Genomic DNA, 21,316 nt, shown 5'->3' on the forward strand with positions numbered 1-21,316 from the left:
TAGGTGCCTACGGGCTAAGGGCTACACCTCAGGGCTAAGGGCTACACCTCAGGGGGTTCCACTAGGGCAGGGGGTAAGTATAGGACCCCCTTGTGGCTCACACTCACTGCCACTCTCTAGCTTGCAGGTCTGAATGATGTGCAAGGGGCAGGAGACGATAGGTCTACACATCCCCCAATCCTTATGAATACAGTAGTGCTATATGCAGGCAGCACTGTATTCATGGGGCTAAAACAGTGGCCAGTGGTAATTCACTTAGGCAGGAAGGCTAACCTGCCCTTGTTCCTGCCCTTGCCCCAACCTCTCAATGATCATATGCACCCAATATGTGTGCCTTTATATGTCTAGTGTGAGGCAGTAACTAAGGTCTATTTCCTATAGAGACAGGGTAAACCATCAGGAGATCTAAAGGCAGTAGACATTCCTATATAGAGAAGTGCTCTGCTCCCTTAAAGGGAAACTACACCCCCAGAATGAATACGTAACCAACAGACAGTTTATATTATGTTAAGTGCCTATTAAAGAATCTCCCCAAACTGGAATATATATATCAGTAAATATTGCCCTTTTACATCCTTTCCCTTGAGCCGCCATTTAGTGATGGGCTGTGTGCTCCCTCAGAGATCAGCTGACAGGAAGTGATGCAGCTCTAACTGTAACAGGAAGTAGTGTGGGAGCAAAAGGCAGAGCTCTGTCCATTCATTGGCTGATGGGGCCTAGCATGTATGTGTGCCTTGGCTTGTTTGTGTGCACTGTGACTCCTATGATCCCAGGGGGCGGCCCTTAGTACATAAAATGGCAGTTTCCTATTTAGGATTACCCAATGGCACATACTGCTAAAAAAATATATTTATATGAAAATGGTTTATTTAGATGGAGCAGGGTTTTACATATGAGCTGTTAATGCAATATATTTGTATAGAGACCTACATTGTTTGGGGGGATAGTTTTCCTTTAAGAGAAAAAGAAAGGACTACAGAAGAGAGATGAGCGCCACCTACTGATGAAAGAAATACTAATATTTATTTGAGACATCCGTTCCCTGCATAAAAACACAAAATCCATAAACTCCATAGAAACCAACAATAGGACTTTGTGCAGCAAAGAAAAATAAGGGGAAAAGCCCAATAACAAATTGGTGGTTATGGTCTTACACTTATAGCAATAATTTCCTACACATATATGCACCTGTAGGGGACACAAGGGGTTAATTGCCCTACTAGCTCAGGAAGTCCCAGTAGCTGTTACCTATGCCCTGGTGGGGGAGGTGTCCCCATAGGCCCAGGGGTAGCGTCACTTGTTCCTGCTATAGTTTATTTATGGGGATGGAGCACAAGGGGCTTCCTATTTAGACTCCACCTGGGGCTGGGGGGGTGGGTTATGCATTGAGGAGTGTGGAGAGAAGTGGAGTTGGGAAAATGGACCCTATGAAGGAGATATAGACTATATATAGTGTATAGAACATCCTGTATAATGCCCTGTTAGCAGCGGAGAGACAGGGTTAATATAGAGAGCAGCAGGGGAGAAACAGGGTTAATATAAAGTGCAGCAGGGGAGAAACAGGGTTAATATAAAGTGCAGCAGGGGAGAGGCAGGGTTAATATAGAGAGCAGCAGGGGAGAGACAGGGTTAATATAGAGTGCAGCAGGGGAGAGGCAGGGTTAATATAGAGAGCAGCAGGGGAGAGGCAGGGTTAATATAGAGTGCAGCAGGGGAGAGACAGGGTTAATATAGAGTGCAGCAGGGGAGAGACAGGGTTAATATAAAGTGCAGCAGGGGAGAGACAGGGTTAATATAGAGTGCAGCAGGGGAGAGACAGGGTTAATATAAAGTGCAGCAGGGGAGAGACAGGGTTAATATAAAGTGCAGCAGGGGAGAGACAGGGTTAATATAAAGTGCAGCAGGGGAGAGACAGGGTTAATATAAAGTGCAGCAGGGGAGAGACAGGGTTAATATAGAGTGCAGCAGGGGAGAGACAGGGTTAATATAGAGTGCAGCAGGGGAGAGACAGGGTTAATATAAAGTGCAGCAGGGGAGAGACAGGGTTAATATAGAGTGCAGCAGGGGAGAGACAGGGTTAATATAGAGTGCAGCAGGGGAGAGACAGGGTTAATATAAAGTGCAGCAGGGGAGAGACAGGGTTAATATAGAGTGCAGCAGGGGAGAGACAGGGTTAATATAGAGTGCAGCAGGGGAGAAACAGGGTTAATATAAAGTGCAGCAGGGGAGAGACAGGGTTAATATAGAGTGCAGCAGGGGAGAGACAGGGTTAATATAGAGTGCAGCAGGGGAGAGACAGGGTTAATATAGAGTGCAGCAGGGGAGAGACAGGGTTAATATAGAGTGCAGCAGGGGAGAGACAGGGTTAATATAAAGTGCAGCAGGGGAGAGACAGGGTTAATATAGAGTGCAGCAGGGGAGAGACAGGGTTAATATAGAGTGCAGCAGGGGAGAAACAGGGTTAATATAAAGTGCAGCAGGGGAGAGACAGGGTTAATATAGAGTGCAGCAGGGGAGAGACAGGGTTAATATAGAGTGCAGCAGGGGAGAGACAGGGTTAATATAGAGTGCAGCAGGGGAGAGACAGGGTTAATATAGAGTGCAGCAGGGGAGAGACAGGGTTAATATAAAGTGCAGCAGGGGAGAGACAGGGTTAATATAGAGAGCAGCAGGGGAGAGACAGGGCTAATATAGAGAGAAGCAGGGGAGAGACAGGGTTAATATAGAGAGAAGCAGGGGAGAGACAGGGTTAATATAGAGTGCAGCAGGGGAGAGACAGGGCTAATATAGAGAGAAGCAGGGGAGAGACAGGGTTAATATAGAGTGCAGCAGGGGAGAGACAGGGTTAATATAGAGTGCAGCAGGGGAGAGACAGGGTTAATATAGAGTGCAGCAGGGGAGAGACAGGGCTAATATAGAGAGAAGCAGGGGAGAGACAGGGTTAATATAGAGAGCAGCAGGGGAGAGACAGGGCTAATATAGAGAGCAGCAGGGGAGAGACAGGGCTAATATAGAGAGAAGCAGGGGAGAGACAGGGCTAATATAGAGAGAAGCAGGGGAGAGACAGGGTTAATATAGAGTGCAGCAGGGGAGAGACAGGGCTAATATAGAGAGAAGCAGGGGAGAGACAGGGTTAATATAGAGAGCAGCAGGGGAGAGACAGGGTTAATATAGAGTGCAGCAGGGGAGAGACAGGGCTAATATAGAGAGAAGCAGGGGAGAGACAGGGCTAATATAGAGAGAAGCAGGGGAGAGACAGGGTTAATATAGAGTGCAGCAGGGGAGAGACAGGGCTAATATAGAGAGAAGCAGGGGAGAGACAGGGTTAATATAGAGAGCAGCAGGGGAGAGACAGGGCTAATATAGAGAGAAGCAGGGGAGAGACAGGGTTAATATAGAGAGCAGCAGGGGAGAGACAGGGCTAATATAGAGCAGCTTGTGCTCCTTCGGGGAGATCTGGTGTGGGGTATCTCCTCAGGTGGTACCAAGTGTAGGGAATCCAGTGGGTCGGGTCTCAGTGAATTCTGTGTGTGAGTGCACCCTTGAGACCGCTTGAGACACTAAGAGACCTACAATGTGAGTGAGCCCCAAGAGAAGTCCCTGTGAGCCCCTGTACCTGATTTATTGAATGGGTTGAGCTGCATCTGCTGCTGCCTGTAAATACATTTATATTTCATTCAAAAACCACTGGCACCCAGCATTGTTTCAAGCACTGTGTGTGTGTGGAGAGTTACAGTTCAGCCTCCTCTGAGCCCTTCCTCCACCTACTCCGAGGGTTTCTCTGAGAGAGACAGTCCCAAATATCCCAGTGTTCTGCCCGGGAGCCGCTGGATTTAGGCAATACCGCCAGGAAAGGGTTACACACCTTAGAGAGTATATCTGTGGGACTGATAACTTGGTAGTTGAATAAATAACTGAGTAAGGGGGTGCCCCCCCATACCAGCCCCCCCCCCTGCATTGTATCTCTCCTGCCTGGATACCATGTTACCCACTGACTCCATAGACTTTGTATGCAGAGGGCACACAGGGCGTTCTGACTGGCACTTTGCCCTGGGGGCAAATATCCACAGGCCCCTCTGCCTCTCACCATCATCCCATAGAGATACATGGCAGTGTGCTGCCCAAGGCAGGAAGATTGGTTGAGCAGTTGTGAGATTCAATAGCTATCTGGTTGCTAGAGCTTCATTATCCTAGCAACTGGGCAGCCCTGAAGAATATTTTTAATTCAAGGTTCTGGAGCTTTGCAATGAAATCCATTGAACTCATTAACAAGAAGTGATGCTGCCATCTAGTGGGAGATTTGGTAACTGCAGGTGCTTCATGAGCTTCAACTAAAAACCAAATACACTGCTGGTTTGTATCACGGACACAGAATAAAAGAAGTGAATAAGTGAAACCCTACATGGTACGATCCATAGCCCAGCGAGGATTATGGGCTTTATTCAAATGCCCCAGCGCATATATATATATACTGGCACAATGATAAAGCGACCCTTAGCAACACATATTAATACAATTATGGCCCAGGTCAGAGCACATTAAAGGGGGAGTTCACCTTTAAATTATCAGACAGACAGTGATATTCTGAGACAATTAGCAATTGGTCTTAATTTTTAATTTTTTTCGGTTATTTAGATTTTTGATCAGCAGCTCTCCATTTGGTATTTTAGCAGCTATCTGGTTGCTAGGGTCTTTTTTTACCCTAGCAACCAGGCAGTGGTTGAAATGAAAGATGGGCATAAGAATAGAGGGAGGGGCTGAATAGAAAGATAAGGAATAAAAAGTAACAATAACAATAAAACTGGAGCCTCACAGAGCAATAGGGTTTGGCTGCCGGGGTCAGTGACCCCCATTTGAAAGCTGCAAAGAGTCAGAAGGGAAAGACAAAAAAAAAAAATATATATAATAAGAATAAATAGTGAAGACCAATTGCAAAGTTGCTAGGAATTGGCCATTGTATCACGTACTAAACCCTTTGAATATGTGTGAATACTTTGTTACATATCAATATTTATATGCAGTTTAATGGATTTTACTAAATAGAAACGATTCCTTTAGCAGCGGGGAGTGGGCATTTATCCTCCTGTACGAGTCTCCCCCATTGGCCCCCGCCATGAACTGTCGCTATAATCCAGGTGCAAAAGAAAAGGGGGTTATTTCTGCAAAAGAAGTCCCTCCCCATTTCTGCCCCTCTGCTTCCCAGAGAATCTGAGCTCCCCCTAGGGTTGCCTCCTGTCCGGTTTTGTCCGGGGCAAAACTTCCAGCCCGGTTTTCTCAATTGGGATTCTCCAAGATTGACGTGGGGGTTGGCCTATCACTGATTAACATGTCATAGTCCCACCCATGTGATGGCAGCATTCCGTGCTCGGAGTTTCGCGCAGGAGAGGTTGCAATCATTGCCCCCCAACTATCCCATGGGGGACTACAAGTCCCAGAATCCATCACTTCATCCAGAATGGAACAAGGTGAGATTGTAGAGTGTAAGCTCTTTTGGGCAGGGCTCCCTTCCCCTCCTGTATCGGTTACTGATTGCTTTATATGTTACTCCTTGTAGATTGTAAGCTCTTTTGGGCAGGGCTCCCTTCCCCTCTTGTATCGGTTACTGATTGCTTTATATGTTACTCCTTGTAGAGTGTAAGTGTAAGCTCTTTTGGGCAGGGCTCTCTTCCCCTCCTGTATCGGTTACTGATTGCTTTATATGTTACTCCTTGTAGAGTGTAAGCTCTTTTGGGCAGGGCTCTCTTCCCCACCTGTATCGGTTACTGATTGCTTTATATGTTACTCCTTGTAGATTGTAAGCTCTTTTGGGCAGGGCTCCCTTCCCCTCCTGTATCGGTTATTGATTGCTTTATATGTTACTCCTTGTAGATTGTAAGCTCTTTTGGGCAGGGCTCCCTTCACCTCCTGTATCGGTTACTGATTGCTTTATATGTTACTCCTTGTAGAGTGTAAGCTCTTTTGGGCAGGGCTCCCTTCACCTCCTGTATCGGTTACTGATTGCTTTATATGTTACTCCTTGTAGATTGTAAGCTCTTTTGGGCAGGGCTCCCTTCACCTCCTGTATCGGTTACTGATTGCTTTATATGTTACTCCTTGTAGAGTGTAAGCTCTTTTGGGCAGGGCTCCCTTCACCTCCTGTATCGGTTACTGATTGCTTTATATGTTACTCCTTGTAGAGTGTAAGCTCTTTTGGGCAGGGCTCCCTTCACCTCCTGTATCGGTTACTGATTGCTTTATATGTTACTCCTTGTAGATTGTAAGCTCTTTTGGGCAGGGCTCCCTTCACCTCCTGTATCGGTTACTGATTGCTTTATATGTTACTCCTTGTAGAGTGTAAGCTCTTTTGGGCAGGGCTCCCTTCACCTCCTGTATCGGTTACTGATTGCTTTATATGTTACTCCTTGTAGAGTGTAAGCTCTTTTGGGCAGGGCTCCCTTCCCCTCCTGTATCGGTTACTGATTGCTTTATATGTTACTCCTTGTAGATTGTAAGCTCTTTTGGGCAGGGCTCCCTTCCCCTCCTGTATCAGTTACTGATTGCTTTATATGTTACTCCTTGTAGAGTGTAAGCTCTTTTGGGCAGGGCTCCCTTCACCTCCTGTATCGGTTACTGATTGCTTTATATGTTACTCCTTGTAGATTGTAAGCTCTTTTGGGCAGGGCTCCCTTCCCCTCTTGTATCGGTTACTGATTGCTTTATATGTTACTCCTTGTAGAGTGTAAGCTCTTTTGGGCAGGGCTCTCTTCCCCTCCTGTATCGGTTACTGATTGCTTTATATGTTACTCCTTGTAGATTGTAAGCTCTTTTGGGCAGGGCTCTCTTCCCCACCTGTATCGGTTACTGATTGCTTTATATGTTACTCCTTGTAGAGTGTAAGCTCTTTTGGGCAGGGCTCTCTTCCCCACCTGTATCGGTTACTGATTGCTTTATATGTTACTCCTTGTAGATTGTAAGCTCTTTTGGGCAGGGCTCCCTTCCCCTCCTGTATCGGTTATTGATTGCTTTATATGTTACTCCTTGTAGATTGTAAGCTCTTTTGGGCAGGGCTCCCTTCACCTCCTGTATCGGTTACTGATTGCTTTATATGTTACTCCTTGTAGAGTGTAAGCTCTTTTGGGCAGGGCTCCCTTCACCTCCTGTATCGGTTACTGATTGCTTTATATGTTACTCCTTGTAGATTGTAAGCTCTTTTGGGCAGGGCTCCCTTCTCCTCTTGTATCAGTTACTGATTGCTTTATATGTTACTCCTTGTAGATTGTAAGCTCTTTTGGGCAGGGCTCCCTTCCCCTCCTGTATCGGTTACTGATTGCTTTATATGTTACTCCTTGTAGATTGTAAGCTCTTTTGGGCAGGGCTCTCTTCTCCTCTTGTATCAGTTACTGATTGCTTTATATGTTACTCCTTGTAGATTGTAAGCTCTTTTGGGCAGGGCTCCCTTCCCCTCTTGTATCGGTTACTGATTGCTTTATATGTTACTCCTTGTAGATTGTAAGCTCTTTTGGGCAGGGCTCTCTTCCCCACCTGTATCGGTTACTGATTGCTTTATATGTTACTCCTTGTAGAGTGTAAGCTCTTTTGGGCAGGGCTCCCTTCCCCTCCTGTATCGGTTACTGATTGCTTTATATGTTACTCCTTGTAGAGTGTAAGCTCTTTGGGGCAGGGCTCTCTTCCCCACCTGTATCGGTTACTGATTGCTTTATATGTTACTCCTTGTAGAGTGTAAGCTCTTTTGGGCAGGGCTCCCTTCCCCTCCTGTATCGGTTACTGATTGCTTTATATGTTACTCCTTGTAGAGTGTAAGCTCTTTGGGGCAGGGCTCTCTTCCCCACCTGTATCGGTTACTGATTGCTTTATATGTTACTCCTTGTAGAGTGTAAGCTCTTTTGGGCAGGGCTCTCTTCCCCTCCTGTATCGGTTACTGATTGCTTTATATGTTACTCCTTGTAGAGTGTAAGCTCTTTTGGGCAGGGCTCCCTTCCCCTCCTGTATCGGTTACTGATTGCTTTATATGTTACTCCTTGTAGAGTGTAAGCTCTTTTGGGCAGGGCTCTCTTCCCCTCCTGTATCGGTTACTGATTGCTTTATATGTTACTCCTTGTAGAGTGTAAGCTCTTTTGGGCAGGGCTCTCTTCCCCCCCTGTATTGGTTACTGATTGCTTTATATGTTACTCCTTGTAGAGTGTAAGCTCTTTTGGGCAGGGCTCCCTTCCCCCCCTGTATTGGTTACTGATTGCTTTATATGTTACTCCTTGTAGAGTGTAAGCTCTTTTGGGCAGGGCCCTCTTCCCCTCTTGTATCGGTTATTGATTGCTTTATATGTTACTCCTTGTAGAGTGTAAGCTCTTTTGGGCAGGGCTCTCTTCCCCTCTTGTATCGGTTACTGATTGCTTTATATGTTACTCCTTGTAGAGTGTAAGCTCTTTTGGGCAGGGCTCCCTTCCCCTCCTGTATTGGTTACTGATTGCTTTATATGTTACTCCTTGTAGAGTGTAAGCTCTTTTGGGCAGGGCTCTCTTCCCCTCCTGTATCGGTTACTGATTGCTTTATATGTTACTCCTTGTAGATTGTAAGCTCTTTGGGGCAGGGCTCCCTTCCCCTCCTGTATCGGTTACTGATTGCTTTATATGTTACTCCTTGTAGAGTGTAAGCTCTTTTGGGCAGGGCTCCCTTCCCCTCTTGTATCGGTTACTGATTGCTTTATATGTTACTCCTTGTAGAGTGTAAGCTCTTTTGGGCAGGGCTCCCTTCCCCTCCTGTATCGGTTACTGATTGCTTTATATGTTACTCCTTGTAGAGTGTAAGCTCTTTTGGGCAGGGCTCCCTTCCCCTCCTGTATCGGTTACTGATTGCTTTATATGTTACTCCTTGTAGAGTGTAAGCTCTTTTGGGCAGGGCTCCCTTCCCCTCCTGTATCGGTTACTGATTGCTTTATATGTTACTCCTTGTAGAGTGTAAGCTCTTTTGGGCAGGGCTCTCTTCCCCTCTTGTATCGGTTATTGATTGCTTTATATGTTACTCCTTGTAGAGTGTAAGCTCTTTTGGGCAGGGCTCTCTTCCCCTCCTGTATCGGTTACTGATTGCTTTATATGTTACTCCTTGTAGAGTGTAAGCTCTTTTGGGCAGGGCTCCCTTCCCCTCCTGTATCAGTTACTGATTGCTTTATATGTTACTCCTTGTAGAGTGTAAGCTCTTTTGGGCAGGGCTCTCTTCCCCTCTTGTATCGGTTACTGATTGCTTTATATGTTACTCCTTGTAGAGTGTAAGCTCTTTTGGGCAGGGCTCTCTTCCCCACCTGTATCGGTTACTGATTGCTTTATATGTTACTCCTTGTAGAGTGTAAGCTCTTTTGGGCAGGGCTCCCTTCCCCTCTTGTATCGGTTACTGATTGCTTTATATGTTACTCCTTGTAGAGTGTAAGCTCTTTTGGGCAGGGCTCCCTTCCCCTCCTGTATCGGTTACTGATTGCTTTATATGTTACTCCTTGTAGAGTGTAAGCTCTTTTGGGCAGGGCTCTCTTCCCCTCTTGTATCGGTTATTGATTGCTTTATATGTTACTCCTTGTAGAGTGTAAGCTCTTTTGGGCAGGGCTCTCTTCCCCTCCTGTATCGGTTACTGATTGCTTTATATGTTACTCCTTGTAGAGTGTAAGCTCTTTTGGGCAGGGCTCCCTTCCCCTCTTGTATCGGTTACTGATTGCTTTATATGTTACTCCTTGTAGAGTGTAAGCTCTTTTGGGCAGGGCTCCCTTCCCCTCCTGTATCGGTTACTGATTGCTTTATATGTTACTCTGTATTCCCAATGTATGTAACCCACTTATTGTACAGCGCTGCGGGATATGTTGGCGCTTTATAAATAAATGTTAATAATAATAATAATAATAATAATAAAGGTGAGGGAGGGGTTGCATTGCACTGTGAGCCTAAGGAACATTAGGGCGGTGCCCAGTGGAGTGACTAGAACTTACTGGGTCCCATAGTCAGATCATCGTACAGCCCCCCCTAAACTTTGGGGAATATTTTCACTTTACTATTTATCGGTCTGTGCCTCACTTTGCCCCTGTCCCTTCTGGGCATTCACAGTCCCTACACCCTGAATACAAACACAAAGGCAGCGAGTGTTTTATTACCGCAACATATTTCACGCCAGGGGCCCTTTCTGGCAGAGGGAATGATTGGGCCAGTTGGGCGCTGGTACTGGTCGTTATTAACAGGAACCATGAGGTTGCAAATATATATACCCAGGCAGGGGTGGAGCAAGGGGCGTAACAGGACACACAGTAGGCGTGGCCAAAATCATCCAGATACAGTTCCCTGGGGGCTCTGAGAAGCATGTACTCATTGCCCTTGTATTGGCCCATTGTCTGTTTGCACCTTAACAGAACATTCCCATGTGATGGACCTTTGTGTTGTGCTAAATACCCTGCAATTGTGTATCATTAATCCCATCATATTTTTCTATTTCACACAGTTTCAAGGGGAAGTTAATCCCCTCATTGTTTTCTGTTTCACCCAGTTTCAAGGGGAAGTTAATCCCCTCATTGTTTTGTGTTTCACCCAGTTTCAAGGGGAAGTTAATCCCCTCATTGTTTTCTATTTCACCCAGTTTCAAGGGGAAGTTAATCCCATCATTGTTTTCTATTTTACCCAGTTTCAAGGGGAAGTTAATCCCCTCATTGTTTTCTATTTCACCCAGTTTCAAGGGGAAGTTAATCCCATCATTGTTTTCTATTTTACCCAGTTTCAAGGGGAAGTTAATCCCCTCATTGTTTTCTATTTCACCCAGTTTCAAGGGGAAGTTAATCCCCTCATTGTTTTCTGTTTCACCCAGTTTCAAGGGGAAGTTAATCCCCTCATTGTTTTCTATTTCACCCAGTTTCAAGGGGAAGTTAATCCCCTCATTGTTTTCTGTTTCACCCAGTTTCAAGGGGAAGTTAATACCCTCATTGTTTTCTATTTTACCCAGTTTCAAGGGGAAGTTAATCCCATCACTGTTTTCTATTTCACCCAGTTTCAAGGGGAAGTTAATACCCTCATTGTTTTCTATTTTACCCAGTTTCAAGGGGAAGTTAATCCCCTCATTGTTTTCTATTTCACCCAGTTTCAAGGGGAAGTTAATCCCCTCATTGTTTTCTATTTCACCCAGTTTCAAGGGGAAGTTAATACCCTCATTGTTTTCTATTTTACCCAGTTTCAAGGGGAAGTTAATCCCCTCATTGTTTTCTATTTCACCCAGTTTCAAGGGGAAGTTAATCCCCTCATTGTTTTCTATTTCACCCAGTTTCAAGGGGAAGTTAATCCCCTCATTGTTTTCTATTTCACCCAGTTTCAAGGGGAAGTTAATCCCCTCATTGTTTTCTATTTAACACAGTTTCAAGGGGAAGTTAATCCCCTCATTGTTTTCTATTTCACCCAGTTTCAAGGGGAAGTTAATCCCCTCATTGTTTTCTGTTTCACCCAGTTTCAAGGGGAAGTTAATCCCCTCATTGTTTTCTATTTTACCCAGTTTCAAGTGAAACCAAGAATGAGCCCCAATACTCGAATTTTTCAAGTTTTAATGATACTTTGGGCTCCAAAAATTCAGGATTTTCTAATGTAAACTCGAAATTCAAGCATTATCGTGTCATTTTATAAATACAACAATGATCGAGTTTAATTCGAATTTATATCATGTCGCGTTTATGCGACTTTCAAGCCCCTTAGACTGAGACCCCAACTAACTCCATGACATGGGGGGGGGGTGATGATGAAGTACTGGGCTTACTGAAACCTAAATACTCATAGTCCCCAAATAACACGGGGTTACCTGATATCTCTATATACATTAATGTATCAGGTCTAAGCTTTCTCAGCATCACTGGATACGGAACAGAAGGTTCCGGATAAAATTATAATGTAGAAATAAATAAACCCGCAGCTTCTTTGCCAGCGACTCCCCTATGGGGATTCTCCACCCAGTCTGTAATTAAATCTTCAGCTTTCTATGGGCTGAATAAACAACACCCCCCCCCCCCCCCGGTAATGACATCTGCAGAACATTATCCCATAAGGGCTGCGCTCCCTCTGGAAGCTTTTTTGAAAAAAGAAATGACTATTTATGTGATCTATATTCATGCTGACGAGAGGGAAAGGAATGATTTCTAGGGAGAAACCCAATAATGACATGTTCCCATTTGCCTCCTGCAGGGATTTGGGCAGAAAACAGACACAAATGGAACTTTCTGTGCAGCTAGAACTTCTACAAAAGTCTCCAACCATTGTTTCTAGTGGTGCAACTTCCCCCGGTCATCAAATCACTTGTTAGCAATGTAACCTATCACAGAGGGACCGTGATTTGATTTGATCTGCAACAAATAGAAACAGTACTGTCTATGCCCCCCTCCAGGTCATTAATAAACAAGTTAAAAAGCAAAGGCCCAAGGACTGACCCCTGCGGTACCCACTAACCACACTGGTCCAATTAGAAAATGTTCTATTTACAACCACTCTTTGTACTCTATCCTTCAGCCAGTTCTCTATCCAATTACAAATATTATGTTCTAGGCCAATATTCCTCAATTTGATCATTAACCTTCTGTGAGGTACTGTATCAAACGCTTTAGCAAAGTCCAAGTAGATCCCATCCACTGCCATTCCAGCATCGAGGTTCCTGCTCACCTCCTCATAATTGTTTAAAAAGAAAAAAATTGCGACGAAATAGTCGTGCAAAATAAGATAAAGTCGCGGCGGTGAAGAAAAAGTCGCGACAAATACGAAAAAAATCGTGCCGGCGATGAAAAAGTCGCGAGATTTTCGTTTCCAATCCGATTTTTTCCCTTTCGGGATTCGGATTCGTGGATAAGTAAATCTCCCCCTAAGCATCAACCACCCATCAGACCTAGGGGCTGATTTACTAACCCACGAACGGGTCGAAATGAGTCCGATTGCGTTTTTTTCGTAAAGATCGGTATTTTGCGATTTTTTCGTATTTTTTGCGATTTTTTCGGCGTCTTTACGAATTTTTCGTTACCAATACGATTTTTGTGTAAAAACGCGAGTTTTTCGTAGCCATTACGAAAGTTGCGTAAAATCTTGCGATTTTTCGTAGCGTTAAAACTTGCGCAAAAAGTTGCGCTTTTTTCGTAGCGTTAAAACTTACGCGAAACTTCGCACCTTTTAAGTTTTAACGCTACGAAAAAGGCGCAACTTTTCGCGTAAGTTTTAACGCTACGGAAAAATCGCCAGATTTGACGCAACTTTCGTAAAGGCTACGAAAAACTCGCGTTTTTACGCTAAAATCGTATTGGTAACGAAAAATTCGTAAAGACGCCGAAAAAATCGCAAAACATACGAAAAAGTCGCAAAATGTTCGTTTTCAAGTCGGAACTTTTCCAATTCGGGTCGGATTCGTGGGTTAGTAAATCAGCCCCCTAGTGATGAGCGACTCTGTCCCATTTTGCTTTGCTAAAAAAATTCTCAAAACGCCCAAAAATTTGCAAAACACAGGTTCCATGTGTGTGATCGCAGCTTTTTTGATGCAAGCTCAAATTTTTGGCAGCAAAATTTTGCGGAAATTTCACAAAACAATTCAAAATTTGGAATCCATGGCTGCCGAAAAAATTCTCACCACTACTCAGACCTTAAAAAACTGGGGGGCTACTTCTTACTTACTACAGAAGTGCAGTGAGTGCAATTGCATTTTAGCAATGCGGCCCGCCCCCTGGACCCCAACTGGCGCAGGAAAGGTAATTACTGGGAGGCAAAGGACAGCAATGGCAGCACAGGAGCCACTTCAGGTCAGGGTGAAAATCATCCTGTAGATGCCGTATAAAAGCTTAGATGTTTAGTGCAAAACGTGCCCAAATCTGCACCAATACAATGCCATACAGAAAGCACTTGTAAATGTTAACATTTATTATTAAAATAAATAAAAAATACAAAATACAAAAATAAAAACAAAGTATGAAATACATGAATGTATGAAATGTGGGGCTGATATGCTTTTAATGCGGCAACAGAATTTTATTAAATCTGCTTTGCTCTCAAAGGTTAATGTTGGCCTTTATAGTGAAGGTTAATGTCGGCCTTTATAGTGAAGGTTAATGTCGGCCTTTATAGTGAAGGTTAATGTCGGCCTTTATAGTGAAGGTTAATGTCGGCCTTTATAGTGAAGGTTAATGTCGGCCTTTATAGTAAAGGTTAATGTTGGCCTTTATAGTGAAGGTTAATGTTGGCCTTTATAGTAAAGGTTAATGTTGGCCTTTATAGTGAAGGTTAATGTCGGCCTTTATAGTGAAGGTTAATGTCGGCCTTTATAGTGAAGGTTAATGTTGGCCTTTATAGTGAAGGTTAATGTTGGCCTTTATAGTGAAGGTTAATGTTGGCCTTTATAGTGAAGGTTAATGTTGGCCTTTATAGTGAAGGTTAATGTTGGCCTTTATAGTGAAGGTTAATGTTGGCCTTTATAGTGAAGGTTAATGTTGGCCTTTATAGTGAAGGTTAATGTTGGCCTTTATAGTAAAGGTTAATGTTGGCCTTTATAGTGAAGGTTAATGTCGGCCTTTATAGTGAAGGTTAATGTCGGCCTTTATAGTGAAGGTTAATGTTGGCCTTTATAGTAAAGGTTAATGTTGGCCTTTATAGTGAAGGTTAATGTTGGCCTCTATAGTGAAGGTTAATGTTGGCCTTTATAGTAAAGGTTAATGCTGGCTTCTAAAGTGAAGGTTAATGTTGGCCTTTATTGTGAAGGTTAACGTTGGCCTCTATAGTGAAGGTTAACGTTGGCCTTTGTAGTGAAGGTTAATGTTGGCCTTTGTAGTGAAGGTTAATGTTGGCCTTTGTAGTGAAGGTTAATGTGGGCCTTTATAGTGAAGGTTAATGTGGGCCTTTATAGTGAAGGTTAATGTTGGCCTCTATAGTGAAGGTTAATGTTGGCTTCTAAAGTGAAGGTGAATGTTGGCTTCTAAAGTGAAGGTTAGTGTTGGCTTCTAAAGTGAAGGTTAGTGTTGGCTTCTAAAGTGAAGGTTAATGTTGGCCTTTATAGTGAAGGTTAATGTTGGCTTCTAAAGTGAATGTTAATGTTGGTCTCTATAGTGAAGGTTAATGTTGGCTTCTAAAGTGAATGTTAATGTTGGTCTCTATAGTGAAGGTTAATGTTGGCCTTTATAGTGAAGGTTAATGGTGGCTTCTAAAGTGAAGGTTAATATTGGCCTTTATAGTGACTCTGCAAGGTTTGACTGTGACACATTCTCTGTATCGCTCAGGCAGCCCCAGACCAGAACAGGTTAAAGAGCACAGAGATCACAATCTGGTGGCTCAACATAAAACTAGAATAAGCTGAGTTGTGCCGCGTTCCCTGCGGAATATTCCCCCGGCACAGATCTGTAATTAAATCCTCAGGCGGCAGAAAGTTCCGTGCCAAGTAAACAAATCACAGTTTCACAGTTGCGCGGTCTCTTTGGAGATGAAGTCATTTTTTTTTTTATATCAGTTTCTTATTTTTAATTATCGAATCTGCCAGGAGTTCCGTTCCTGTCTAGAATTGCGCCCTTGTGTTTTCTAACAAGAAACAGGATAATTGCAGGGTCCGTTCTCCCCGAGCGCTCAGCCGTGATTGGCCCCAAGCGCTAAAATCAATTTGTTCAACTTTCGCTAAGGCTGAAACTTTCCCAAATCAGGTTTCTATCACTGAGGGAAATATCTATTCAAATAATTCCCATGTTACGTCTCTAATTGCCGATTGTGTCAGCAGCTTCCGTAAAATAGCTTGGAAAATACATGAAAAAATGAAAATAAAATTCAACAATTAAAAGAAAATAGATTTCTGTTTGATATATTAAGTCTGTATGTGAACGATATGATAGTGAACCTACTGAGCGTAAATTCAAATAATGTTAATATTGTTTCTTCATAAAGATACATATTTTATATTGAAAAAATAAATACATAAAAATATAATATTACATGAAAATTAAGTATGAAATATATTAAAAATGAAATATTAATTTTTAATCTGCACAAAATAACCGAACTCTCTGAAAATAAATAAAATGAAATGGGAATTTAAAACAGAAAATATAATAATGGAGTAATGGAGATTTTGGATACTTTTGTCCACTTTTGAGTAAAAAACTAAATAATGTTAATATTTATTTAATAAAATAAATACAAATGAAAATATAAATAAAATGCAAATATTAAAATGAAATGAAGTATGAAATAAATTCATGTATGAAATTTTTATTTTGAATATGCCCAAAAAAATAGTAAACCCACTGAGTTTAAATTAAATAAAAATGAAAAAATAAATAAAAGGCAAATATTAAAATAAAAATGAAGTATTAAATATATTAATGTATGAAATTATTATTTTGAATGTGCCCAAAAAAATAGTAAACCCTCTGAGTTTAAATTAAATAAAAAAATAAATAAAATGCAAATATTAAAATGAAATAAAGTATGAAATAAATTAATCTATGAAAAGTTTATTTTGAATGTGCCCAAAAAAATAGTAAACCCTCTGAGTTTAAATGAAAAAAAAAGGGATTATCAGACAGAAATAACAATAATGCAACTAATGCGAAAAAGGTTTAAAAAGGAAAATGGGAATTTTGGAAATATTTCTCTCTTTTGAGTCTAAAACTAATTTTTTATATATATTTGCTTTTATGATCTTTTTTTAATTGTATGGAAATGTTAACATTTATTATTAATAATCATAAATATAATTAAGGGGTACATTTACCAAAATTCATTTTTTTGTGACCTTGAAAGTCGTATAAACTCAACATGGTATAAATTGGAATTAAGCTCGATCATTGTTGTATTTATAAAATGTCACGATAATGCTTAAATCGTTCGTATGAAAATTTTGAGTTTACATTTGGAAATCCCAAATTTTTGAGCTGAAAGTATTGTTAAAACTTGAAAAATTCAAGTTTAAACAGACATTCATTTCCATGAATCCTCTTTATTTTGTTCCAAACAGGAAGTGCTCCAGCAGCCATTTTAGGAGCATTATTGGAGAACAATAATGTGTTTAAGTTTCAATTGAAACTGGGTGAAATTGAAAACAATGAGGGGATTAATTTCCCCTTGAAAGGCGTGAAACTGAAAACAATGAGGGGTTTAACTTCTCCTCAAAACTGAATAAAACAGAAAACAATGAGGGGATTAACTTCACCTTGAAACTGGGTGAAACAGAAAACAATGAGGGGATTAACTTTCCCTTTTAAGTGTATCAAGGACAGGCTGTCACTGACTATTCTATTCCTCTACTATTCTAAGCCTCCGTAGGACACAATGGTACTCAACAGACCTGTCGAATTTTTATTTTACAATAAAAAGTTAACTAAACATTAATAAATCACAAATTATGGGAGATATTTCGAACAACTTGATTTTTTCTGGAAATAATAACGAAAAAACTGAGTTCTGGTGAAAACCCACTCGTAGATCTCAAAATTATCTAGAAGTAAGAAAAAATCTGATTTTCTCTCATAATTGATTAGTAAATGTGCCCCTTACTATTAAGTAAAATAAAAAAAATACAAACAGTAAAACAAAATAAATAATGAAATACATCAATGTATGAAATCTTCATTTTGAACATGCACAAAATAACATAAAATAAATGGATTCAATGTAAAATGAAATTGGAATATAAGGGAGAAATAATAATCATAATGGCATATTACAACTAATTAACAAAAAGTTAAAAAAATGAAAATGACAATTTTGAACACATTTTCTCTTCAGAATAGAAAAACAAAAAGATAAATCATTCTTAATATGTTTTTGTTATTTTTATTTTACTAACATTTATTATTAAAATACATATTAAAAAAACTTAATAATGAAGTGAGTTTTTGAATACAATTATTTAAATCAATAAATAATCATTTCGGACACATTTTCCTCTTTTGAATACAAAACAAATCATTCTTGATATGATTTTCTCATTTTTAATTTTATTAAACTAATGTTAACATGTATTATTTAATATAATAAATTTAAAAAACGAAATTATGAAGTGAGCTTAAATGAAATAATAATAAAATAAATACAATAGAACTAATAGAACTAATAATAATTACATAATGCAACATAAAATTCATTAAAAAAAATTTCAATAGGAGGCTAAAGTTTTGTCAAAAATCGGAGTCATATTTCCAACAAGCTATAAACAACAACACTGTTAACTAGTGATGGGCAAAAAAATTCGGCAGGCATGGATTCGCGGCAAATTTTTGCGTTTCGCCATTGGTGGATTTTTTTGGCAAAATGGGCAGCAAGATTCGCTATATGTCCAAAAATTGTTGCGAGCATCAAAAGAATAAAGAATTGTCATGCGTCAAAAAGAATTGTCTCACTTGTCCAAAGAATTGCTGCTCATCAAAAGAATTGTCTCACGCGGCAAAAAGAATGGTTTTGTGGCAATAAGGATTGTCTCAGTTGACGCGCAACATTTTCCCTGTTTCGCAAATTTTTCAGCAAAAGATTTGTGAATTTTTTGGGGAAGCGAAACAGGACAGAATCGCTCATCACTACTGTTAACATTAGGCTATTCCAGAGTATTCAGCAGTAGTGATGAGGGAATTTTTTGCCAGGCATGAATTTGCAGCGACTTTCCACATTTTGCCATTGGTGAATTGTTTCCCGAAACTTCTGTGAAAATTCACTGCAGAAAATTTTGTTGCACGTCATAAAAAGTCGTGGTTGCATCAAATTGGGCGCGGCCCTGTCAAAAAAAGACACGGGTGACAAAGAGACATGGGTAACAAAAAAGTCACGCAACAAGCGCATTTCGCTGTACGTCCAAAAATTGTTGTGAGCGACAAAAGAATAAAGGATTCCCGCGTGTCAAAAAGAATTGTCTTGCTCGTCAAAAGAATTGTCTCTCTCATCGAAAGAATTGTCTCGTGCAGCAAAAGTACTGTCAAAAAACTCGCATCAAAAAGAATTGTCTCTTGTGTCAAAAAGAATTATCTCGCATCAAAAGAATTGTCTTGTGCCAAAAAGAATTTTCTCGTGTCAAAAAGAATTGTCTCATACAAAATATTGTCTTTCATGTCAAACGTATTGTTGTTCGTGAATTTTTTGGTGAAGCGAAACAGGACAGATTCGCTCGTCGCTACTGTTAACATTAGGATATTCCAGAGTATCCAGCAGTAGTGATGAGGGAATTTTTTGCCAGGCATAAATTTTCAGCGACTTTCCGCATTTCGCCATTGGTGAATTGTTTCCCGAAACTTCTGCGAAAATTCGCCATCATAAAAAGTCATGGTTGCATCAAATTGGGTGCGGCCCTGTCAAAATAGTCGCTGTCACGTCAAAAAAAAAGATACAGGCGACAAAAAGAAAGACATGGGTAACAAAAAAGTCACACGACAAGCACATTTCGCTGTACGTCCAAAAATTTTGTGTGTCAAAAGAATAAAGAATTGTCAAAAAGAATTGTCTCGCGCGGCAAAAGTACTGTCTCTCTTATCAAAAGAACTCGTGTCAAAAAGAATTGTCTCTTGTGTCAAAAAGAATTGTCTCATCTAAAATATTGTCTCTATTGTCAAATGTATTTTTTTTTTAAAAATTGTTTATTTTTATAATTTTTTTTGACGTGCAACATTTTTGGGGAGGCGAAACAGGACAGATTCACTCATCACATTAGGCTATTCCAAAGTATTCAGTAGTAGTGATGAGGGAATTTTTTGCCAGGCATGAATTTGCAGCGACCTTCTGCATTTCGCCACGTAAAATTTTGTTGCACGTCATAAAAAGTCGTGGTTGAATCAAATTGGGCACAGTCCTGTCAAAATAGTCACGTCACAAAAAGACACGGGCAACAAAACGAAAGACATGGGTAACAAAAAAGTCACACAACAAGCGCATTTCGCGGATTTTTCCTCTGTTTCACTAATTCTCTTGTTGTTTCACTAATTTTCCGGCGAAACGAGACAGATTCGCTCATCACTATTCAGCAGTAATCAGAACGATGTAGATGCTAAAAACAGAGTCTATGGGAGATGGCCTTCTTATAATTTAGAGCTTTCTGGATATAAGGTTTCTGGATAATAAATCCCATACCTATAGTTGTGGGAGTTAAACTGAAGAATTAGGTGTACTGACAAACAGACGCTCTTGTAGGCTACTAGTCAACATAGGGGCTACCAAGTAGCCAATCACAGCCATTATTTGGCAACCCAAGAACTTTTTGAACACTTGTGTTGCTCCCCAACTCTTTTTACATTTAAATGTGGCTCATGGGTCAAAAAGATTGGGGCCCCCTGATCTATATTGTCTGGCAGTAATGCGGGAAGGTGTTGGTGACCAGTGATGATAAAGAGAAGGACGTTCAATTTCTGTATTTTAGTAAGAAAACCATCAAGGTAGAAAAATGTCCCCATCCTTTTATTTATAGATAACGTAGGGGATATTAGTAAAAACACTGAGTTTTGTCAGTTCGGATTACAGGCAGTCAAGTGAATGTAGGGCCACCTTTACACCAATCAGAACTGGAGAATAACCCACAGGAATCAATCAGTGAGCCTAAGAAACTAGAATTTTCATTGGTTGCTCCGGGAGATAAACTAGCAGCTGGTTGGTGCATCCCCCTAGGAATTAGGAGGGGCTAAAGTAATTATAAAAGCCCCGGCACCTTAGTCTTATCTGTACAATTGGACTCACTCATATCTGAGATTTCAGAACCCTCAGTCACTCTGCCCCAATGCCCGGCTGTAGGTAGGTCTGTGCTTTGCCATTGGCACCAGTAAGGGCAAGTTATACCATTTGCTGCAACAGAAAGGGAGAGACAAACGGACAGATGCTGTGTTTATCACAATAACATTTTCAGATTTCCTTCAAAACAGTGAGAATGAGGAATAAATGTAGATGGCAAAGTTGCTTAGAATGACATTCTCTTTTATTGGGCAAAATGTAATTTTATTAAATGTTTGGGTTGAGTTATCCTTTGCTGCAAGGGCTCTGCTTGAGCACCAGAGAAAATACAGAAATGTCCCGATGGCACCACTTGCCTCCTGTAATGCACAAAGCCAATGGTTATTGAGTGAGGAAACAGGCAAGCAATATGATGGGTACAGTCAGAGCATTAGCCACAATGGCAAGTAGGTGACTTTAAGCATGGGGGGGGGGCAAATAATGGAACCAGCCATTGTGTCCTGGAGGGAACCATCAGAGGGTTATTTTATGGGAAGCACATACTGATTGTACTGGTTCCATGGGTCCAACCTAAAGGTTCTGCTATAGAGTAGGTAGAGGGTAGGTATAGAGTAGGTGTAATGTAGCTATACAGTAGGTATAGAGTAGTTATAGGGTAGCTATAGTGT

Source organism: Xenopus tropicalis, chromosome 5, assembly GCF_000004195.4.
Source record: "Xenopus tropicalis strain Nigerian chromosome 5, UCB_Xtro_10.0, whole genome shotgun sequence".
In the NCBI taxonomy this organism is placed as follows: domain Eukaryota; kingdom Metazoa; phylum Chordata; class Amphibia; order Anura; family Pipidae; genus Xenopus; species Xenopus tropicalis.